The 15,848-nt window shown below is 33.8% G+C and overlaps 1 long non-coding RNA gene across 1 annotated transcript; it reads left to right on the top strand.

Annotated features, from left to right (window-relative positions):
- Window positions 1–987: 987 nt before the first annotated feature.
- Window positions 988–6,669, top strand: LOC131663975 (uncharacterized). The gene is made up of 4 exons (XR_009301899.1): window positions 988–1,077; window positions 4,705–4,798; window positions 5,531–5,575; window positions 5,661–6,669. It is a non-coding gene; the product is annotated as an uncharacterized LOC131663975 (long non-coding RNA).
- Window positions 6,670–15,848: the final 9,179 nt, after the last annotated feature.

Below are 15,848 nucleotides of genomic sequence, written 5' to 3'. Positions count from 1 at the left end.
TCGCTTAAAATGTCTTGTGCGATGTATAAATATGGATATGGATCGATGTTTTGCGATTTTTAGTTTACAAATAAATGTTATGTAGTCTGTTCTCATTGAAGTGAATTGTAGCAATAATGGTTTTGAAGGAAATTTAAAAAAGACCGATCATACCATTTCAGATTAAAAAAGAGCATTATCATATCATTTAAGTTTTGCTAAAAAATGAAAAATAAACACTCGCTTTTCACGTATTTACTTTGTGGTCACGTTAAGTATCTGGTCACATAAAGTATCTGGTCACATAAAGTATCTCGTCACATAACAAGAAAGAGTTCGATGTGTCGCCCCTTTTAACAACAGCTACTTAAAAGTATTGAAAGACTTTTGAAGTAAAAAAAGCAAGTATGTCGACACACTAAAAGACGAAACTTGGATAGCAAAAAACCGCGGCGAGCCTTCAGCTTCTGATTGAATTTCTGAGAAAACGAATAAAAAAACAGCACTTAAAAAAGAAGTTATAAAACAACTAAAATACTGACTATCCTTTTTAAGCTCCACTTAGTGCAATTTTTTATAAAGTTTCCCGGACGGAGAATAAAGTTAGGCGACGAATTACATATTTGTAACTCCGTATATAAGTATATATATATATATATGCGTGAGTGCGTATATCTGTGTGTGTGCAAGAAAAAACACCGAAAAAATAAACAAATTCATGAATAATTTTTTACAATTGCGCAAAATTTTACGCGAGTCATGAAAAAATTGACAACTAACAGGCATTGTCTTCTTAGACACGAATACATACATATGCTGGCAAAGAAGAAGGGGTTGGAAGTAGGTGGGTGGAAACATGCGATGCAGGGGCGCCGACTCTGAGCTGTGCACGGCGCAGAAGTGGGGGTTATTATTCTCTCTCTCTCTCTCTCTCTCTCTCTCTCTCTCTTTCGCTCGGTGATAGCGGGACTCTGGGTACCAACTATGCCGCAGTCTTTGCCGGTGTGGCTTTCTTGTCCGAGGTGACCAGCTGTGCACTGCAGGTGAGAAAACCTACGGAACATACACTCTCGTGATGCCGCGACGGCGGTGCGTACGGTGAGTTGCACTACTTGCTAAGTAAGCGTGAGCGATTGCTCTTGATTTTACATGCTGATGCCTTTCATTAGTGCCCGCATATAGAGGAAATGATTAAAGAATGGCTTGTTGTTCTTGAAAAAAAGAGAAATTACTTTTATTTTATGAAATTATCTACAAAGACTGATGATTATTTTTTATTTGTTTTGGTAGTATAATAATACGATTTCTATTCGTCGTAAAGATGGCGCCATCAAACTTATTTATAAGAATATTAATAATCATTGCTCTTTATATTATACTATATCAAATAATTCAGTCAACATATTTTGAATTTATAAGCTTATCAAACAACGGCTCGATAAGCTGAATGACCGGCTTTTCCGCAATTAAGAATGTTTAATTAAGCTTTTATAGTGTTCATACTTGTTAGCTATTTCTCGCTCGATATTTATTTCACCACGTTATTCTGCATCCGTTTTTGCCAAATTAATTCTATTATAGCAATGTTTATTTTTGCCAAATCGTTTCTGTAAAAATATCCTATTGATATTTATTTATTTATTTGCATATACATACGCAATATAGTAATCGTATACTATTTTGTTGTGGTATTGTAATTGGAAATTTCTAGGAAAATATAATCCTTTGGTTGTGTATGTTGCAGCCAACGAATAGCTTTAAAAAAATTAAAGCTCAGCAAGTATCTTCACCTTTGTATTATCTAATAAATAAAAAATATATCTAATTATACTAACTGTTTTATTTTGACTATTTCTGATTACCACAGCAATTACATTTAAGCTTATGTAATATAAAAATGAAAAAAAATATTCATTTATATTTGAACATCAAAAAGTATTCTAATGTTAAAAAGTATCGCTTTTCTCTTCAACTTTGACAGAACACCTTCCTTCTCTCTATTGTATACTTTCTAGGTATATGGTTCAGAGAAAAAATTCAGTCTGAATGATTAATATTAATTGGGTTTTCATTGTCTAACAAAAACCGTTAACAATAATTAATATTTAATAGTTTTTCATTGCTAATTATTATAATCATAATAATTAACAATTGCTATGTCTTGTACTATCATGGCAAATAATAAAAAAATAAAAAAAGCTGTAGTACGATCGAATTTTTGTAGACTAAATCTACTTCGGTCATACTTGTACTTATAATTTATATATTTGTAATGTTCTGCCTTTACAAAGCTCAGGGTAGAATCATATAAAGAAGAAATTAACATATCGGATAGTTTTAGAGTAGAGGAGAGAAAGAGAGAGAGAGAGAGAGAGAGAGAGAGAGAGAGAGAGAGAGAGAGAGAGAGAGAGAGAGAGAAGTATTACAGTCCTGCAAGAGTGGATATCATTCCGCAACCACTTGCCTTGTGATCCTTCGTACTGTTACTAGTTCTTCTTCGCTCGCTACTCTCTCTCTCTCGTCTTACTACCGCAACTTTCGAATTTCTCTCGTCTCTAAAATCCCTAGGGCTTAATTCTCGAGTGTCGATTTCTTCTAGTGCAGCTCTTTTTCAATTTTTCGGCGTATACATACTTTGCTTCGTACAGAACAAATTTCTAGGCCGTCGCTTGACGTTTCGTCTATTTTTCTTTGTTGCTGTGAAACTTGAAAATGCTCCTTACAAAGACCGACTATTTAGCGTCTCAATTTATAACGAAGAAACTTTGAGAGGAAAACTGTTGCTCTAGCTCCAGGCGTAAATTAACGATATTTATCCTTCGCGGCGCGAACGCGCCGAGTGAGACACTGTCTACGATAATCCCTCCTTAACTAAACTAGCTCGAAGTCGCTTGCCGACGAGGTTAATCATTTTATTTATGCTTCATTGAATTTTGCTTATCAGATAATTTAGAAACTACTGTTTAACGAATGTTGATAATGTTGGAATGACTCAATTTCTTATTTACTGCAGATTGTATGTATACTGTTTCTGTTGACAGATTTCTTGATCGGAAAAAAGTTAGCACTGCTAATTATGATCCATTTGAAGAAAAAGTTGTATTGGAACACTTGTGGAATGTATTCTTATAGGTACGAGGGTCGTTTGAAAAGTCCGTGCAAAAATAAAAACTGCTTGATTTTTTTTAATAAATCTTTTTTATTTTTCAACATAGTCTCCTTTTAGGCTTATACACTTCATCCAACGCTGCTCTAGTTTGTTAATCCCTTCCAAATAAGAGGATTTGTCCAAGTCTGTAAAATAGGCATTCGTTTCTGCAATCACCTCCTCGTTTGAATAAAATCTTTTCTCCGTCAGCCATTTTTTCATATTAGGGAACAAATAGTAGTCCGACGGAGCCAAGTCTAGAGAATAGGGGGGATGTGAAACGAGTTGGAACCCTATCTCCATCAGTTTTGCGGCCACAACTGCTGAGGCGTGAGCTGGCGCATTGTCGTGGTGGAAGAGGACTTTTTTGTGGGCCAATCGTGGACGTTTATCTAGCAACTCGGTTTTCAAACGATCCAATAACGATGAATAATATTCGCCTGTAATGGTTTTACCCTTTTCCAGATAGTCGATGAAGATTATTCCTTGCGAATCCCAAAAGACAGTCCCCATAACCTTCCCGGCCGAAGGAATTGTCTTCGCCTTTTTCGGAGCAGATTCCCCCTTGGTAACCCATTGTTTAGACTATTCTTTGGTCTCAGGAGTGTAATGATGTATCCATGTTTCATCTACAGTGATGAAACGACGCTTAAAGTCTTGCGGATTTTGCTGGAACAGCTGCAAACCATTCTTGCAACACTTCACACGATCTCGTTTTTGGTCAATCGTGAGTATATAATCGCGGCACCCATCTAGAGGATAGCTTTTTCATGTCCAAATGTTGGTGCAAAATATTATGTACCCGTTCGCTCGAGATGCCTACAGTACTAGCAATCTCACGCACCTTCCCTCTTCTGTCAGCCATCACCATATCATGGATTTTATCAATGATTTCTGAAGTGGTAACCTCATCAGGGCGTCCAGAACGTTCAGCGTCTTTTGTGCTCATATGCCCACTCCGAAAATTTTGAAACCACTTATAAACCATTCTAATCGAAGGTGCACAATCACCATAATGTTTATCAAGCTTCTGTTTAATCTCCTGAGGCGTTTTGCCTTTGAAAAAGTAATGTTTAATCAATACACGAAATTCTTTTTCGTCCAGTTTTTTACAACCACTAGATTTCTTTGATTAAAACGAATGTAAAACGCAAAGTAATTGGCCGATCTGGCTGAAACTTGGTGTGTGCTCTTCCAAGATATGCCACTAACTAAAAATAACCTTGATACGCACTAGTAGCGCCATCTCTCTGACTTTGCACGGATTTTTCAAACGACCCTCGTAATATAATTGTTTACTATCCAAGCAAAAGGTATAGAAACAGATCATTATAAAAACAGAATAATAAAATATCTTTGTATTCATTGAGATATTACTTATAATTAGTATTATACAATCTAAAAACTCAGAAGGTTATTTAGATTTTTATTTAAATGTATCGATATTCATATATTTATCTAATCGAATATTCTTTAAAATAAAATCATAGCGAGTTAATTACATCAAAACTATAATTAGATAGGTAAAAAAATACTGATTTTGTTCAGTTTAATAATATTCATTCTTATGATTATAGATCAACGTCATACTACGAAACGAACGATCATACTACGAAACCGAACTCACTTTGATGTTTTTAAGAATGAACCGTATAGGCATACTATTCTTGGGTAAGCTTTTTATAATATATATTCTTTTGTAAGTTTCTCAATTCGGAATTTGCCAAATAATTTAATGCCAATAGAAATCTGTTCCTTTTTTCGTCTGTTTGTTCTTCTTAAATAATAATAATATTTTACGCTGGTTCTTGTTGGCTTTTCAAAACATAATCTCGATTAAAGAAGAAATATTGTAAAGTGTAATTTGTGATTCTGAAAAGAATCTCTCTATCCTCGTGTAATGTTAATTTGCATTATAAATGATTACAAATTATAACTCAATGTTAAAACTTTGTCATTCATTAGTTCCGCAATTTTAATTGAACTTGATAAATTTATTATTAAATTAATTGATTAGAATAGTGTTCGAAGTAATGGTCTATTAAAAGTATTTCCAGTAACAATAAAATAATCAATTATTTGTTTTGTGCATGATAAATGTGGCGTTACTTTACGCGTCAGTACCATTTTATCGAAGCTGTGGACTTTCTAGACACATACTCATTCTTACTTTTATGTCGCGTCATAAAATCCAATGCTATGTTAGGTGAGATTTGACATTTTATTTTTCGCACTTTTTATAAAATTCTCACTTACACTGGTTTACGCAACTGTTGATTGAATTCAGCGTTCTCTATCCCCGGATCAAAGCATTATTGTACATCAAATACTTATTTGTCTTTAAAGTAGATTATTTCAAGTCCATAGAAAGTCAAAGAATTCACGTACATCAATTCCTTACAGTTTTTCTGAGCCATAAATACACAGTAGCGGCCAACGAGAATCACGGTACTTGCCTTCTCTTTCATCACGTTCACACCCAGACCACAGTCGCGCCGTACTAAATCGTTTCTCTCCTCTCTCTGTATTTCAGAATCCAAGACACGTACGATCACGTTGACCACAATTTTGAGTACAACTGCCTTGTGCTTCGCCAGTGGCCTCTTAATGCGATGACACGAGGAGTAGGCAGACAAAAAGAAATACGACAATGGACAAAAGAAGATGGATGATACGATGAACTTTGCGACCCGCTACGCTGATAATTTGAATGGAAAATACTTGCCAAGAAAACTTATTCCAGATTTAAAAACAATTTTCACTACTCTGGAGTCTGTTGAATATGAATTGGAGAATATTTATTCAAGACTACACTATCTAGGGATTAAATTGAATTTTCCCAAATGAAAGCGATTTTTACAATACAAAAAAGTGACTAAAGAAGAAAGAAAATATGTCTAATTTCTTAACTTTTGGTATCATTTATATTTAAAAGATTGATACATATGGTCTAAAATTTAGTTCTAGATTTTTAAATTGATAATTCAAAAAATAAACTTAAAATAAAACTGATTTAAACATGGAATGTTATTAGCATTATAGTTATTAACGAGATTGCAAATGTACCTGATAGAAATAAAAGTCATTGAGACTTTTCAATCAGATAAAATTTGAGACACTACACAATTATAGCTCCAAGAATATAGCATAACTATTGTGTGTGTTTAATTCAAATCAATAAATTTAACTAGTAAGTACTATGCTTGAAAAAGCAATTATTATTCAATCACTTCGGTGCAGATTGTCTCATAATTTTTAAATATCTACGCAGTTCTATGCGCAGTACCTGAATCATTCAAAGAGAAAAGCTACAGTTGCTTTTTATATGTAGAACAAATAAAATTGGAACGTCTCCAGCATACTGGTTTAAGTTTTTAAATATTTCATTGTATCACGGCTTTTACGGAAATGTTCAAGACTTGCAGAAATGATTTTTAATTATATTTTCTATAATGTACTGTTTATTCATGAATGGTTTTCAATGTATATAACAAGTATGATAAAAATACGATTATTCGGTTAACTAAAAGCTGAAGTAATAAAATTTCAACTCATTATAAATCTTTGTACAATGTAATTATTCTTAATGAAAATGCGTAGTTGTAATAAAAATCTTTCATCACCTTTTATGCATCAGTCATATTTCTATATGTTTGTAATTTCCTATTTGTTTTTATATGCCAAATACTACGTTTTTCCATTTTTCATCACTTTCTCGAATTAATCTATTCTTCATAAATATTCTCATCGTATGCAACAATTATAAAGTAGTGGAAAATCATAAATGGACGTAGTAAAGACTATATGAAAAAGTGATTCGATTATTTCAAAATACATTTCCAAAATATTAATTTGTATCTATAACTTATTCTTAATCTCGCATAATTTACTTACCTAGAATATTTCTTAAACTGTGTTCTTCCAGGATTTAAAATTGTTTAATGCATTAATTACCATCCTTATTGGAATTCAGGTGAAAATAGCACGAGAGAGAAAGAGAGAGAGAGAGGCGAACATTCAAAAACTTTTGACCGATTCATGTTAATGAACGTGGAAAACACGAGCATGAGAGCGAGAATTCGAATAACTCGAGTTCAACTCGCACGCGGGCAATTTCACTCTATCAAATTTATCCAAATACTCCTTACGAACGCAAGAGAATGAGAGAGAGAGAGAGAGGGCCAGATATTCTCACCTCGCTAAACTATCAAACAACTCATTTTACAGTTTCAATCATAATCACCCCTTCTCGGCAAAACTTTCCCTCTGCGAACTCATAGCCCCTAGGTCAATCTAATAAGTTAAACGTGCTATATCTTCCTCTTGGGAAAATTGCTCTAATCGACCAGGCAGGGTGCGCAAATTGTTATTGGAAGCAAAAGCAACGGTAGTGCGAGACAAGCATCTCTCTCTCTCTCTCTCTCTCTCGCTCTCTCTCGCTCTCTCGCTCTCTCTCTCTCTCTCTCTCTCGCTCTCTCTCGCTCTCTCTCTCTCTCTCTCTCTCGTTCTCTCTCTCTCTCTCTCTCTCTGGGAATCGTCGGAAGGCAGCTGTATGATCTTGGCCTGTTAAATTAATTAGACTGAAGTTGCCTGTTTGCGTATATATTGGCTGGCACACATATATATGTCTGTGTGTGCAAAGCCAATATTCGCGACAAGTACCCAAGAGTTTGCCAAGTATACGTTAGTAGGAACTTAGTCCAAGCTATTGCTCGCCATTGATGAACCAAAACCGAAGCACATTGCGCGATCTGCGGACTTTGCGGACGTGCAATTGAACCACAAGACATCCAAAACTTATGCTATCGTTGGTATACATAGTACACACTGCTCTACTCCCCAGATTGCCCGTTTATGATGTGGACCATCTCTCTTCCTCCTGCGTCTTTCGCCCTTAAAGTTTATACCATGCTCCCGATTACGTCGTGTTTATAGCTTTGCCCATGCAAATGTTTGCATGCCAATGTCAGATGAACATTTAACCTTAGTTCCTTGTAACCTTACACATACGCCAATGTAATTAACGGGAAGTTAATATATATACTGATTTTCAGTTACAGCGCATTGTCGATATCAATTATCACCTGCGCCATTAATCATAAGTAAATTACTATGCGGGTTCTAATGCGGGATGCACTTTATTTTACCATAAATTATCAGTGCATTTAGCCTCACGCTCCGAATGCCTGATGTACGCGAATGTACTATGTACACGTGCAACGACCATCATTGATGTGTCTACTATTGTGGTATCGCTGGCCTTACGCTAAATATAGTCCTATTAACATAATAGAATTTTTTTATTTTAACCCAAGATGCAAAATTATTTTATTAAGATGCCAACTTTCTGGTTCTTGATTTTGTAAAAACACAGTTATTTCTATTTATTTTATTAAAATACAAAGTAAACAAGTTTTTAAGGGGATTTTCTGTTGAAATAGCTTGCAAACAAGTTTTTCATGCTATGAGAATAATTATATCTTGAGATACAAGTTGAAATGCTCTGATTGCAAGAAGATTAATTCTAATGAATATTACTCTTATTATAAGATCCAATTTCGAGTGTAATAGGCATAAGTACGCAAGTAAAGGGGATTTCAGCTCACGCAGGTATTGGATCACGCCTCTTCCATCCTCCATTCCTCGATTGTATAATCTTCCCCCCCTCACAATGTATTACTTCTTGTGGAATTAAGAAATTAAGGAAAGTAAAAAAATGTTTATAGAAGATATAAAATGAAATAATAAAAATTATAGATTTTTCTTTGTGTTTATTCGCAAAAACTTATTCTAGTTACACATGTCTAAAAAAATCTTATGTTCACATATGTTTTTTCTATTTTTCCTAAGACTTCATAAATAGCTTTCATCAGATATATTTTTTCACACCTCCAGTTATCGGATTGTACTGATTTTTTCAGCTGAAAATTCTTTCTTGTCGTCAGGTTTATCAGCTCTTTCCTAGTCTCCTCTTTGTGTAGATTTTCATCTGTGCTCTCCTCCACAACAACAATATACTAAGATCTCAAGGGAATCCGTCAGTGTTTCATAGTCGGTAAAATCATTTTTTGTGATTTTTATTTTAGGAAAATTTTTATATGTTTACAGATATGTTATCTAATGTTCGTCAAGGAGAGGAAAGTATGATGGCATTACGAATACTACTATCGTCAATGATCGATGTGACAATTCAACGGTATTTTTTAAATATGTCTAACTAGAATAAGTTTTTATGAGTAAATACAAAGACAAATCTACAATTTTATTATTTCTTTTTATATATTCCTTAAATATTTTTAAAATTTCTCGATTCCTTCACTCTATGAAAAGTAATACATTTGGGAAGAGGGGTGGTGATTAAGGTTCACACTCGCAAGTTTTTACGTATAAAAAAATCATATAACTTTTTTCCTCGTTATTCAACATATTTGGAACGAGGGCAGGGCGGAGATACGAGCTTATATGAGAGTGGGGAATCACATGATCAAACAATGAGGGAGAGGGGTAGCGCGGTCGGCCGATAACCGCGTTAAAACAACCGCCTCTACTTGCTTACTAGCGCAGTTATATAATTTTTCTTGCAACTTCCGTTAATATTTTTGCCTAATATTTAATAATTTCATGAGTTTCCTTATTTATTATATATAAAAATATTTAGTGCTACTCGAAATACGACTTCTTTGTATAAAAGATCCAGCATGCTTCACAATCGATGAACATCTGACGAACGTTTTACGAGCAAAATATTCATAAAGTATATATTTACTGTCATGTGTAACAGATAAAAATCAAAGTTAATACAATAGAAGCCCTACGCAAGTAAAAGTCGAAGGAAATAAGTATAAGTATAAATCACGACAAGCAAGGCGCGCGAGAGGCAATGGCCCCTCAGGCGCCTTAATCTCAGCAGCGTGCGAGTAAGTAGCTCTGAGCTACACCGTGGGCTAGCTGCGAACTCTGCTACGTCGTGTGATATGATGAGGAAGACCGAGAAAGCGAGAGAGTGAGAGAGAGAGAGAGAGAGACTGAGTGTGTAAGAGGGTTGGAATCGCCTGAGGGAGTGAGCGTTAAGCGACCTCCTTGTCGACTCTATCAACTAATAGCACACTGAAATGCTTATTAATCACCCCCATACGTGCATATTTGTAGAAGCTTATGTGGATACATTTGAACGTATTAACGACGCTTATCTTATGAATTGCCCGGGGTGAATCGAAGGAGATGCTGTTCAATGTAATTATAGCTCATAATTAAAGCTTTTAAAAGGCCAACGATTTTTTATTAAATGTTTATACAATTCACTAGTTGTGCATTTATTACGTATATTAATTACATTAGGTTATTACACCGTTATTACATGTCTAGTTTTAAAGTTGAGATTAGCAAAGTTTTTTCGTTGCGGCTGAAACTTCATAATGTTAAAATATACATTGAAAAAAATTATATTTTTACAATAGCAAAACTATAATATTTATTAAACTTTTTGTAATAAGAAAAAATTCTCTTATAAGATAAAAATAAAACATTTTAATATAAGTATTGCTCCAATCTAATGTAACATTTAAAGTGATAATTCTTATTGATTCTTAAACTATTCTTTATAACTGTCGATACAAAATTCAATTTATGTATACATTTGAAAAGTATCTCACGTACTTTCATCCTAGTAATGTTTAAATGGAAACTCATAATATAATTAATTATTATTAATTCCCACACAGTGATGAAAATGTTTAATATCTGCTATTTTTATCCATTCCTATCGTTGGGTAATGCGATAAATGAAAGTATAATGAAGTTATGATTTCATCGATTTATTTCTTAACCATACCTATCATGTTGACCGCTGTGGATATAAAAAGCAGTGACTAAAATTTTGATGACTGTCGATAGCTGAGGTGGCAAAATTCTTTTTTTAGCTTCTATAAAATTTACTTTCTATAAATATCGCTAGAACACCTATAAAATTCCAAAGACATTGTACAATTTGTGAATGCTATAAAATATATGAAGAAAGGACGATAGATTATAAATAAGTGCAAAGAAAAAATGGAAAAATTTTTATTAAATGAGCAGTTTGAAATGATATCAAAATACTAGCTCGCACGAAAACTATAAATTGGAATTAATTGTTATTACAAATTAAAAAAATTTGTTATTTTTCAATTTTTTTCAGTCTTAAAAGAATGACAATTCAGAAAAAAAAACTAAAACCGCTTAAGTCGTCTCAGAAACAGATACCTATCTTAGCAAAGTAGTGCATTAGCATACATACATGAGTACAGTAGTTGCATTGATAAATTCATACTGAAATAATAAGGATATGTATACAAATTTGAAAGCTTTTTAGTATAGGATTGCATTTACAGTAACATAATTACATTTCTACTTAAATCCACTGAAAATAACTCTCTTTATATTTTTTTCAACAACTTGTATTATCTTTCTACAAACACTTATTTCTAAGAAAGCTCGACCTCGACATTAGCCGTGACTCTTATGGTAATAGCATAATTTCTTCTTGCATCTCAAGTGCCAGTAAATAATCTTATTAGTTTTTTCTCACTGGTGCGAGTTCGCGTGCGAGCATTTTTAAGTGCGTCTGCGTCAGGCTTTGCGAGTTGTGGCACCCTCACTGCCGCAGGGGCAGCTATTATTAGGTTTTGAAGTAATCCTGAAGTGCATCGCGTAAATCAACTTATCTTGCAAATTTTCGCTCTACCGGAGCTTAATGTATATTTTGTGGCGCTAAGAAGTTACACCTTGAGCGAACTTGATGGATACTTTTTGAGCTTGCATCTTCTTTTGATTGTTTATTTATGGCTTCTTTAAGCTACTTTTATTCAAATGCCGAATTTAATGGTATTTCAACTTATGTTTGGATTCAGCTAATACATTTTTTATTTTGTAGACCAAAATACGGTCTCTTCAAATATTTAGGTTTAGTGAGTCATAAAATTTATAAAGCTATTGATAATAAAAGATATTGTTTTTGAATTAACTAATAGAATTACGTATGAATACCATTGTTTATTCAGTAATAAAAATATATCACTGCCTTTGATGATTTGTACTAGAATTGAAAGTACTCGAGTGATTTAATGTCCTAAGTTTGAGGTATTTAAAAATGTCCCATTGAATAGTAAACACTCAATTAAGACTAATAAATAGTAATAACATATTTAAAATTTTTCCTGAATTCATTACTCTAAAACATGTTAGAATTTTTGCTAGTACCCTAGCGATATCTAATATGCAATAAATTTGCAAATTTTATGTCTTGCAATATTTTAGAATTTCGTTTTAATTCTTCCTGTTTCTGTTATAATGATACGATACACGAAGGTGGACGAGAACTTTACAGGTCTCATTCATAATTTGATATTATGTTAAGTTCTGTTTATTCCTTACCTCTCAGACGTAGCGTCTCTGAAATTCATTATTTTATTCTATTTTTTTTTATATGCGAGTTCTACACCGAGTTACATGTCTTCATAAAATTATTCTTTTAGCTCTAGTCAACCTTACAAGACCTTCAAATTAAGACAAGCAAGTAAAAAGAAGTATAAGAAAATTATCGAGTCTAGCATTTTGATCCAATCGCTCTTATAAAGTAATCTGGACAACGAAATTTTTGCCGCGACTGGATAACCAAATACACGTAGCGTATATAGGAAGCTCCGAGTAGAGAGATCGATCTATGGCAGAGCGCGTGCGTTTGAAAGTCAACTGGGGTTGCTACGACGCCCTGAAGAGCATAACGAGAGAGGGAGGGAGAGAGAGAGAGAAAGAGTGGCGCGTGCAACCATGCCCCCGCGAATATGATTCATTCGGGGCTCTCATGCATATTGAACAGGCTACGAGAAGGGGCAGATCGAATGGGTTGTGTGTGCGTCAATTTGGACTCAGGAAATGCTACGCATCTACTAGCTTTTCCTTCTACTTTGTGGAAAAGAAAACCAGTAGAGTTGTTATTGCTGCGTAGTTTTTCTTTATGATTACATTAGGATAACAAGAAAAGCACATGTAATCATGATCAATTCACATTGGCTGTATCGGCAAGTAAGATTCTGTTTATCGTTTAAGTTAATAAATGCTTATTAGATGTGAAAATTCTTATTGTCCAATTCTTATTTCATTTTTTTGTTCCATTTTCTTTCTATGATTTCCTTCTTTACACGCGAAAGAGAGGAAACGTAAGAAAAGGAAATGCGAGAAAGAAGCTATTCATATCAAAGTTTCTCCAGGAATAGTTTTGCAAGTGAGCTTCGCGTGTGTAAGGAGAAGGCTGTGCAAGAAGTTCTGCAATATTTGGATCTAGTTTGGAAGTGCAGAAAATCCACTTTCCATACATATTTTTTCTTTAACCTCTTCTCTTCTCTGTATAGCTTCTGTACATTTATTAATGTTGGTGATAGAAGGTACTAGATGATGTTTATTTGCCAGCTCATTTTAAGTTTATTAGGCAATACGTATTAACAGCTGTTTTTTTATTGATGTGTGAAGTAACTATCATATTAACATTTAAAAGTAGATTATTTTAAAAGTCCTCTATTTGGAATACAGTTATTTTATTTAGCGTTTATAATTATAAAATTATAATAAATTTTATTCGAAATTCATTTGAAATAATTAGTTAAAAGCGAATGTTTAGCAGGTGACACAAATTTATAATGCAATAACTACTGCGATATACACGAAATGATACACCTGGGGAAATTGAATTCTTAAATGTATTCATACTAGTTTACAATAATAAATCATACTTTGTTTACATAGTAATATAATTGCATTCAATCTTGGAAATGTTATTGACTACACTCAACCAAATTTTGAAAGCATTTTACGCATAAAACGTCGCTATCGAGTTGTACATCACAATTGACTTAATTATCTATCCAATTAGATATATTGATGGAATAAACATCAATTAAATTTTCAATGCTGTACTTCATATTTATTAATTCAATTGCAAAAGTGTGCCCACTAAGTGAATTAATTAAATTGTTTAAATATTCATTTTAAGTCTATAATAGCTTAATTACTATTGCATATAGAAACAACTTATAGCTTAGGATTATTTTTATTGCAGCACAATCTATTGGCTTTGCATTCATTCGAATCATTATAATTCAAGAATAAGTATTGCTCTTTGAAATAGCATGAATATGACAATTTTCAGACCACAACAGTAATGTGTTAATTTTTGCAAACTTAAATATTTATTAGCTACACTCATGTACACCACTAAGGTAAATAAAGTAAAGAGAAAAAAACACGCACAAAAAAAGGTAAAGGCAACACTTGTTCAAAGGTAAAACGGTCGCTTAAACGCAATTTTGCGAGTGGCCTGAGCCTACATATTATGCCGGTGTGTGCGGGTTAGCTGCTTGGACACCAAGCGCGCAAAGAGGAAAGTAATAGCTTTGAGCGAGTGTGTGTGCGTGCATGCTACAAGGTAGAGAGCAAACGAAGCAAATTTTTCTTTCGCCACCGCAAGCGACACGCGTGCGTGAGCGTTAAAGACACGACGCATCACCCCCCTTTGCCTGATATGGCGCGTTCAGTGTCGAGTGGCGACACGCTTGGGTAAGCTATACTAACCTCCCCCACTAGCTTTGCAGTTCACAGTCAAGGAGCCAAAAGAGAGGAGAATGTTCTCGTATGTCGGTTTAATTTTCTCATCTAATGATTAGATACTACGCCAAGTCGTGTTGTGCAGAATGACAATTGTTGAAATATAATAAGCACAGTTGTCCGATTGAGATATCGCGGAGATGGAAAAAACTCACTGCTCGATTCAATCATAGATCAATTAACTTTAACAAACAGAGTTTCCAATGCTGGCAAAGATACGATATTTACACGTGTATAAACGTGTCGTATCTTTTCTCTACTCTCTACGCTATTTTTTTTCATTCGTTCACTCTTGGCTCGGGGTCTCTCGTTGTGTATGTTTATACAAAGAGAATTGAGCGAGAGAGAGAGAGAGAGATGCATGTGTATAGTGGAGTTCAAAAACGAGAGCGGTGAACAAACGTGCTTTTTTGTTGCGTCAGGAGAGAGCGAAAGAGAAAAGGACGACGTGAGTTGGTAGTTTTGTTGTCTCGCCTTCTGAATTGCTTTCTTTGTTTTCTCATTTCGCTCTTTTTAGCTGGTTCACTATGTGCGCGTGCATCGCGTTTTGTCATATCGTCTAGCCTTGCTTAATTAGGTTGATTGGAGAATGACTCGTATTGTTTATATACAGAACCTTAGCTATTATGCAATTTTTTTATTATATTTTTGTATTGATTAGTATTACATATTTTTAATACTACTACTTATATCTTTACAATAAAACTCGTAAAATCATATAACTTGTCAAAATCGAGTTTGAATACTTTGCGTTCTGTTGTGTAGAATCGTGTAGTATCAAAATTATCAAAGTACATATGTGTAAGAGTATATTCAAATCGACATATCAGATTGATCTTCATATTAAATATTATTTGAAAGCTTTTAAGTGATCAATAACCTATATTAAATAAAGAATCACAATATAAGCATAAATATAATATTTCAATTAACAAAATGGCAATTTATTTCATTAAATTATCATACTTGTACAGAGCCTTAGACGAGCATGTTAGTCACTGAAATGTAGGTTTTAACCCTTCTTACAGCTTAGATAGAATAGATACATCTTAAAATAGAATAGCTTACTGAACAAACTTTTCAA

The sequence above is a fragment of the Phymastichus coffea genome, unplaced genomic scaffold (assembly GCF_024137745.1).
Source record: "Phymastichus coffea isolate CEN01 unplaced genomic scaffold, Cenicafe_Pcof_1.1 PCOF00039, whole genome shotgun sequence".
Taxonomy (NCBI): domain Eukaryota; kingdom Metazoa; phylum Arthropoda; class Insecta; order Hymenoptera; family Eulophidae; genus Phymastichus; species Phymastichus coffea.
The sequence above is the reverse complement of the archived record's forward strand: the minus strand, read 5'-3'. Positions and strand labels throughout refer to the sequence as shown.